The sequence below is a fragment of the Octopus bimaculoides genome, chromosome 27 (assembly GCF_046866305.1).
Source record: "Octopus bimaculoides isolate indiv1 chromosome 27, ASM4686630v1, whole genome shotgun sequence".
Taxonomy (NCBI): domain Eukaryota; kingdom Metazoa; phylum Mollusca; class Cephalopoda; order Octopoda; family Octopodidae; genus Octopus; species Octopus bimaculoides.
Window position 1 is genome coordinate 12,708,170 of NC_142954.1, and position 7,500 is coordinate 12,715,669.

The 7,500-nt window shown below is 38.1% G+C and overlaps 1 protein-coding gene across 6 annotated transcripts in view; it reads left to right on the forward strand.

Annotated features, from left to right (window-relative positions):
- Positions 1–7,500, forward strand: part of LOC106881904 (voltage-gated inwardly rectifying potassium channel KCNH6) — a 258,767-nt gene that overhangs the window by 149,579 nt on the left and 101,688 nt on the right. The window lies entirely within an intron of this gene.

The following is a 7,500-nucleotide window of genomic DNA, read 5'->3' on the forward strand; positions in this document are numbered from 1 at the left end:
CTCATATTTTGAGTTCTGTTTTTCCTGTTTGCATCACCATGTTGTTTTGAAAACAACTTGCATATGCAAGTGTTACGAATCGAAAGCTCCGCATACCGGAAGCCAGCAAGTGTATGCAGTCATCAGGAGAGAATACATGCCATTTCAGGGCCAACCATTATATACATGTGTGTGTATAGATAGAAAGATAGATAGATAGATAGATAGATAGATAGATACATAGAAAGATACATAAAAAGATAGATAGATACATAGATAAATAGATTTTAATGCTATTGACTCATTGTCTTTCTGTCTCTCTCCTGGGACCCTTCACTCTCTCTCTCTCTCTCTCTCTCTCACACACACACACACTCCCTCTCTAGCTTTTTATCTCCACTTCTCACCTCTCTGCTTCAATTTCAGTGCTGCTGGCTCTACCTTATATCTTTCTTCTGCTCTCTCTTTCTCTCTCTCTCTTTGTATATAATATATATATCATCATCATCATCATCATCATCGTTTAACGTCCGCTTTCCATGCTAGCATGGGTTGGACGATTTGACTGAGGACTGGTGAAACCGGATGGCAACACCAGATATATATATATATATATATATATATATGACCAAGGTCAACAGCTGTCGAACGCCGACGAAGGGAAATAACCCTGAAATCCGGATACGTTCGTGCTGCTGGCCGAGGTGAGAGGGATAACTTCCCTTGGCAAACAGGACACAGTCGTGTGTCGATAAGCCAGCTGGAGGAGATGTCCTCCTGGGGCTAAAAGCAACAGTAACATCCACCCCTAGGGGTCAGCCACACTTAAGTGGCAATATACTACACTTTATATATATATATATATATATACACACTTATACATACATATATGTATGTATATATAAATATACACATACTTACACATATATACATACATACATACACATATATGGACAATACCAAGTGGACACCCACTTGTTCTCTCTCACGTTTCTCTCTCTTTTACTTTTTTCTTGGTGATTTCTTCTTTGTGATATAATGCTTGGGAAAGAACACATTTGCGGCTGAAGATAGCTTTATACCATCCTGTCTATCAATTATATACCCATATAATGATGCAATGACTGTTTGTGCATAAAGCTTGAAACACGTGTACCGCGGAAACTTTTGTGTTCTGTTTTAATTTTACGTTTTTAATTTATGTATATATATATATATATATATATATATATATATATATATATATATGGCTGATTCTTCCCACTTTGCCCTGTTTTAGTTTCAATACTGGCTCTCTCTCTCTCTCTCCCTCTGTCTGTCTGTCTGTCTGTCTCTCTCTCTGTTTCTATCATGCACATTCTAAATCACAGGCACACAGACACACATGCGTGCTTTAAACACACCCACTCACAGGCTGTATATGTGATACAAAGCTATATTTATTGTATATTTACTATTTTCAGTAAACAACACTCCTATCTCTCTCTCTCTCTCTCTCTCTCTCTCTCTCCCTCTCCCCCTCTCTCTCTCTCTCTCTCTCTCTCTCTCCCTCCCCCCCCGTTTGTTTTGCTCTCAAAATATTTACTCAACATGACACACATGGAACTTTATTTCCTGATTTCAAATGATTCTGTCCATTGCTCTTCTCCATCTGTTACACTAAACAGGTGTTGTTGTTATTGGTGATGGTGGTGGTGGCAGCAGCAGGGGATGGGGTGGATTAAGGTCTTGGTGGTTAGGGCAGTATCTTTGTGTTTGTGGTGGTGGTGGTGTTGTGACTATGGTGTTGGTGGTGGTGAGGTGCTATACTGTTGGTGATAGTAATGGTGGTGGTGGTGGTGGTGGTGGTAATGGTGGCAGCAGCAGGGGATGGGGGTGGATTAAGGTCTTGGTGGTAAGAGGGGTATCTTTGTGGTGGTGGTGGTGGTGGTGGTGGTGGCAGCAGGGGATGGGGTGGATTAAGGTCTTGGTGGTAAGGGGGGTATCCTTGTGTTTGTGGTAGTGGTAGTTGTCATAGTGATTATAGTGTTGGTGGTGGTGGTGGTGGTGGTGAGGGAGGTATCCTGGTGGTTGGTGTTTTGCTTATGGTGTTGGCAATGATGGTGAGGGGGCTACACTGGTGGTGGTAGTGGTGGTTGTGATGGTGATGGTGGTGGTGGTGGTGATCATGGTGTTGGTAATGGTGATGATGGTTGTGGTAGTGAGGATTATAGTGGTGGTGATGGTGGTGGTGGTAGGTGTTATTGCATTTGGTTTTTGTGGTGGTGGTGGCAGGGTTTGTAGTTGACTATGGTGGCGGTGGCATGTTGGTGATTATAGTGGGAGCTGTAATGGTCGTGAATGAGGTGAAACTTCGACCATCTTTCTTACATCTACAAATTGTGTAGAAGCATGGTATAACACACCTATATCACAAAATTACATGCGCATATATATTTAAATGATAAACTTCTGGAAAGTTTTACAAATTTTTGCAGTTCCAGTGATGGATTGGATCTGTAGTCTTCAAATCAGCTCTCTCCTTTCTGATTCTGAGAAGCCTAATTCTTCAAGATTGGTATTTAGGCAGTGTGTTACATATCCTGTATGTATGTATGTATGTACATACGTACGTATGCTCACACTCACAGCTATATATAAATGTAATATTTAGTTATGGTAATCAATAGAAATAATAGAAAACAGCAAAACACTTCCTGCTGGCTGGCAGGCAGGCTGGTGGGAATCAATATTATTATTAGAGTTAAATTTATTGATCATGTCAGAGTTGAGCGAGACTTCACATATCAACATCATGGCATATTCTTGTGTAAATCGGTTGAAATACTCTAAACGTATCAACCTCATCAAAGGGAAGTAACTCTCTAAACAAAAACAACAAAAAGAAAAATAGGTTAATACAGAAATCAATACAGACAGATCAATACCGTGAATACCAAACTAATTACATTAATCAATATAAAGAAAGGACTAAAACTTCTTGAAGGTTCTGCCCCAGCTTGGCTAAAGGCCAATGGCTGATGCCAGTGAGTGAATAAAGAATAAAGGAATATAATTGGTTAATTTCCTAGAATGTGGTTGGATTCAATCCAAGAATCCAGTATTAGGTGCTAGAACAGTGTTGATTGTAATCGATTAGTTATTGATTTCGACCAATCTTCAAAGATTCTTATTGATTTGGGATCCCTTTTTGAACCACGTTGAAGAATATGTTCCATAGTTTTAATTAAGTCTGCAAACAAAAATGGAAAATCTTACGCTTCTCCTCTTTCGACTCCTTTCAGTTATTAGGCTAGGACCATCCAGGGGTATTGCTTTGTATGGTCGCAGTCGATGGTATTGATTCCCTCACACCCCTCACCTCACCCGGGTGCTTATTTTGAAGTCTATAACTCATCAATATCTATTTGTAGTGCCACTAAATTACAATATGGAATGGGATGCACCATGTTGTTTCTTTTTTTTTAAGAAACACCAATATGCCAATATTAAGACAAACAGACAGACACCTAAATACACACATGCACGCACGCATACATGCGCATGCACGCATACATGCGCATGCACGTATTTATGCATACTGGATGGCAGCGCTAAGCAGTGGTCTTTTGTATCTATTCTCTTTCTTGTTTCAGTTATTAGACTGTGGCCATGCTGGGGCATTGCCTTGAAGAACTTTTGAGTCAAATGAATCGATTCCACTACTTAATTTCCTGCTAAGCCTGTTACTTATTCCATTGGACCCCTTTGCTGAACTGCTAAGTTACAGGAACCCAAACACACCAACACTGGTTGTAAAACAGTGGTTAGGGAGAAACACGCACACACACACACATACAGGTATATATATGTGTGTGTGTGTGTGTGTGTGTGTGTGTGTATATAAGTATGTATATATATATATATATATATATATATATATATGTATGTATATATGTATGCATATATATATATATGTATGTATATATGTATGCATATATATATATATATGTATGTATATATGTATGCATATATATATATATGTATGCATATATATGTATGTATATATATATATATATATATATATATATATATATATATATGTATCACTAAGTTATGGGGACGTAAACACACCAACATCGGTTGTCAACTGATAGTTAGGGGAGGGAGGGTCAAACACAGACTCACAAATACATACATACACACGATGGGCTTCTTTCAGTTTCCATCTACCAAATCCACTCACAAGGCTTTGGTTAGCCAGAGGCTCATGACCAAGGGAGACCATTGCTGACTTTCATCTAAATTATGCAAAATGGAAATAACACTGACATCTCGTTTTAACAGACATATTTACCAAAATTACATAAAAATATCTTGAAATACTAAAGAGTAAATTTATTCAATAAAATCGTCATTGGTTTTAACCATGGCCTCCAGACTTCAGAAATTCCTGCAGCTTTTCTGGACTGTCCCCTTGTTTAAGTTGGTGAATGCTGTCACAATCCTTTCCTTCAGTTCATCTTTGGTGTTGCAAGGAGTTTTGTTGGTCTCTCACTCAGCTGCACCCCACACATAATAATAAAGGGAGCTGCAGTCTGGGGAGTCAGGCGGCCAAATGTTAGGGGTGATGTGGTCACAGAAATTGTCTGACAGCCATGACTGGGTTCTCCTTCTTGTGTGGCATGGTGCAGAGTCTGGTTGCCAGATATAGGGTCTTCCAGCAGCCAGCCTCTTGATCCAGGGCAGCACTACATCCTCCAAGTACTTGATGGAGACCTCTGTGTTGAGTCTAAGGCTGTGTGGGAAGAAGATTGGAGGTATAGCATCGCCATCACTAGTGATCACTCCAGACACCATGATGTCGACTTTTTAATGTTTAATTTTTATCATTCTCAGTACATATCTTCAGATCGCACTTTCCTCAAATTGACACCCAAACACTCTGAAATGTTTGTATTGGAGCTTCTGGCATGAATGCTGAGCAGTATTGCATGTTGTTTCCAAATTTCTGGCTGAGTGAATTCCATCATGATGCGGTTATTCTTAGAGATGGTGCCCAACTGACCCTACTATACTGAGTAGTCGACAAAATCAAAAACAAACAATGCACTTGCGGGAAATTAAAAATATATGGTGACAATTTACCCATCGCTCGCTGTATATACATATAATGGTTTGTGTGTGTGTGTGTCTGTGAGAGAGAGAGAGAGAGAGAGAGAGAGAGAGAGAGAGAGTTTGTGTATGTTTGTATTTACTAGCCTTGACAGTATAATCATTGTAAACGAGTATCACTATCATAATCAATGTCATACATTTCCAATATCCTGTGGAAGCATGTCTGTTTTACGGGGAAATATTACTTTACTTGGCAGCAGGTGTGGGTTGGTGACAAGAAATACATCTGGCTTGTTAAAAATCTGCTTCAACAGATTCCTCCTGACCCATAAAATAATGGGAAAGTGAACAGTAAATACATATATGTGTGTTAAGACTTAGCTCTTATTTCTAGCAGGTAGATGCTTATTAAACATCATTACACTTCGTGCAAATTTATAATTCATAGCTATTTAAAGCTATTATAACTGCGATCCACCCATGCCACTACTGGTGATATCTTCAAATTTAGAATTTATCCACAGATGATATGAACAATAGTGACATCTAACTTCAAATCTCAGTGTTTGAATGTTTCATTTATATATATATATATATCTGTTAAAGTCTGTCACACCGGCCATGATGAAATACCACAAGGTATAGAAAATATGAAATACCACAAGGTATAGAAAATATGAAATACCACAAGGTATAGAAAATACATATTCGCCTTTATATATTTATATATTTAATCCTTTATATTGAACACTCAATATTTCATCTATTCAATAAGACATATTCCATATATTCAATAAGACATTCAATACTTCATTTCATAGTACCATCCATTTTTATTTTATATTATATATTATATATTATATTATATATTGTATATTCCATATTCTATATCCCACATTGGTTTTGCAGGAATATAAATAAAACATAAAAAAACAGACAGTGTTGGAACCCTTTTAAACAAAATAATATATTCCTCTATACACAATCATACAAAACCCCCTTTTTTTGTATTTATTTTTACTCGCATATATAAAAATAAATATATATATGTATATATATATATGCATGCATGCATGTATGAATGTGTGTGTGTGTGTGTGTGTGTGTGCATATATATTTATGTGTGTATGTATGTGTGCATACATGTATGTATTATGTATGTGTTTGTGGAGGCGCAATGGTCCAGTGGTTAGGGTAGTGGACTCGCGGTCATAGGATCGCAGTTTCGGTTCCCAGATCGGGCGTTGTGGGTGTTTATTGAGCGAAAACACCTAAAGCTCCACGAGGCTCCGGCAGGGGATGGTGGCGAATCCTGCTGTACTGTTTCACCACAACTTTCTCTCACTCTTTCTTCCTGTTTCTGTTGTGCCTGTAATTCAAAGGGTCAGCCTTGTTACATTCAGTGTCACGCTGAATATACCCGAGAACTACGTTAAGGGTACATGTGTCTGTGGAGTGCTCAGCCACTTGCACGTTAATTTCACTAACAGGCTGTTCCATTGATCGGATCAACTGGAACCCTCGACGTCGTAAGCGACAGAGTGCCAGCTACAACCTATGTATGTGTTTGAATATGTGTGTGTGTGTGTATGTGTGTATATATATATATATATATATATATATATATATAGCAGCCTGCTGGCAACATTTTTCATCTTATAAGGGTAAAATATTCAATCTTTCTGCTGTTTTCACATCTATACTCTGTTCAAAATGTACTTCCTTGTCTCTGATATATGTGTGTGTGTGTGTGTGTGTCTATTTTAGAATTAGACACTTGAAGCTTTTAGCCTTTACTTTCTTCTTTCTTTAAGATGAAAGAATTCAGTTATTTTGATCTTTTCCCAAACACAGACAATTCTTTTATCCTTTGTAAGTGATGTCACTACCATCTCTTTCAATATGTTCGTCCTCTCTCTTCACTATTATAGTCATCTTGCTTATTGCCATCATTATCATCATCATCATTATTTTCATTACCATTTTCTCTCAATTCTGTTTTCCATTTCTTGTCGAGAGTCTTCCTGACACCTAGGGCAAAGAACCGCACTGTATACATTGGTAGGCCATTAAAATAAACACACCAAATTGTCCATATTATTATTATCATTATTACTATTAGTGAAGATGCATGGCGCAGTGGTTAGAGTGTCGAGCTTACGATCGTGAGGTTGTGAGTTCGAATCCCGGACCGGGCTGCGTGTTGTGTTCTTGAGCAAGACACTTTATTTCACGTTGATCCTGTTCACTCAGCTGTAGAAATATATAGCCTTTCTATGTCAGATTTTGGGTGGTGCATCCTATATCCTGTCATTATTTTTCTTGTTTTCCTGTCTATTTTACATAGTTCGTTTAGTGTCCAGTTAAGGATGTTGTAGCTGTAGCTTATAACTGGGACAGCTAAAGTGTTGATACCCATTATCT